Source organism: Anguilla anguilla, chromosome 12, assembly GCF_013347855.1.
Source record: "Anguilla anguilla isolate fAngAng1 chromosome 12, fAngAng1.pri, whole genome shotgun sequence".
Taxonomy (NCBI): domain Eukaryota; kingdom Metazoa; phylum Chordata; class Actinopteri; order Anguilliformes; family Anguillidae; genus Anguilla; species Anguilla anguilla.
The window spans coordinates 367,819-369,726 of NC_049212.1; the positions used below are offsets into that span (position 1 = coordinate 367,819).

The 1,908-nt window shown below is 34.5% G+C and overlaps 1 long non-coding RNA gene across 1 annotated transcript; it reads left to right on the plus strand.

The window, feature by feature from the left end:
* The first annotated feature begins 342 nt into the window (after positions 1-342).
* LOC118209784 lies at positions 343-1,632 on the plus strand. The gene is made up of 2 exons (XR_004761767.1): positions 343-450; positions 730-1,632. It is a non-coding gene; the product is annotated as an uncharacterized LOC118209784 (long non-coding RNA).
* The last annotated feature ends 276 nt before the right edge of the window (positions 1,633-1,908 follow it).

A 1,908-nucleotide genomic window follows, 5' to 3' on the forward strand; every position in this document is an offset into this window, starting at 1 on the left:
AATGATCATGAATATTATATTTGAGGAAATGCAGGTACCACTGGATATAATCAGGTTTTATTTAAATGATTATTTAAATGATTAGTAATTCCTAATTATAGCTAGTAAATGTTTCAATTAACATAGTTGCAGTTCTATCAAGTGAAGTTACATATTTGAGCTGAGAAAACCTGGCTTGATGGATAAGGAACTAATAACGTTATGTTCACCAAATGTAAGTTGAAACTGTTCAGTCTGCTATTGGGAGGATCTATCATTGGTCAGCAGCAAGGTTGGGAGCTGATAAGGACTGGGCAAAGCTGGAAGATATGCAAATGAGGGAGCGCCCTTATAAGGCGGACTGGGAGGGTCTTCCCAACTGTCCCTGGATCTTCAACAGCATGAAGACGGGCTATGACAATGGCTTAACTCTTCACTGATTCGCTCTTCCACAAGACATTAGCTGCAAAGGTAAGAGATGTTACATAGATGACTGCTGTCTCAATGTTATCAGAACAATATATTAGCAAACCAAATCTGATAATTGTCATAGTCCAGAAATATATTATAGGTCTATGCTTTATTAAAATATGAAAACAAGCTGACCTGGTTGTGTCCAAATAATGTGAAATTATTACTGCACATTAAAAGCTATGTGATAACAACATGGTTACTACCAAGCTAAACAAACCATTAGGTTTTATATGTGTGATTTCTTCTCGTTTTTCATTAAACCTCTCTTCCCTTTAGACTGAATCAGGGAATCAGATGAATGGTGACTTTTTCATGTGGTGCACTCTGGGCAGGATATCATCATATACTGTAAGTTGGTTATAGAGACACTACAGTATAGATGATGTACTATCCAGGGCTTCATTCCCTCACTTGGAAACACTGGGGTTAATGGCATGGATTCACTAGCTGGACGCACACTTGGGAAACCAGTAAGAGAGTGGCAGTCAAACCGTTACCATTACTGAGCTTTAGTAATGGTAAGGGTTATATTGCCTCTTCTCACTGTCATCTGGTGGACAGAGAACTAACAGTTACTATAAACCACTGTGAATCATAAAAATAGCACTTATTAATGTTTTCATAAGAAATAATAATTAAGCTTTGAAAATGCATATTGATATTGTGCTCAACAACTGAGTAACTACAATGTTTTCTGAATAAAGATGTAGTTCCCGCCACAATATGCCTGCATCCTCTGTCTCCCAAAGGACACAAGCTTCTCTGCTTGCACATTTACCAGTTTAAAAAATTTGTTTTTCTTTTATACTCAATTTACATTCCTCATTACATATTGTACATGACAAATCTTACAAGACACATTATTTGGCTTGTATCTGAACAAACACCTTTGCATTTATCATACACATCCTTATTTACCTAAATTAGTTCTCTACCTGCACATTAACATAGACTGTGTTGCAAAGACACTTAAAGTGTCATGTAAAACAAAAATCAAGAGTATAAATATTTTTAAATGCTTTTAATGCTTAATTATGTAAAATGGTACACATATTTGCAACTCAAAACAATAACAAAATGCTGTATGGAAACAATAAACAATATATAATTTCATATATAATAAAACGTATTGATTTCTGATGTAACTAATTTATCTCAATAAAGTGATATGAGTTCTGGTTTGGTAGTGAAATGGTTATTTCTATGGGGGCAACTGGGGCATTTTCAGAGAATTCATAGCTTGCAGCCCTGTCTGTTAATGTTTTCTCTTGGTTTGTTCTTAAAAAGCCAATATAGTTTGTGTAATTTTTACATTTTCTTGTGAAATTTGAACAAAGTATGTGCAGTAAATGATGTGGCTCATTTCATTTGACTGCATAGCGTGACATAAGGAAGCAATTATTAACTTCACAGCACAATAACCAAATCAGAGAATTCAAATACAAATTGTATTAC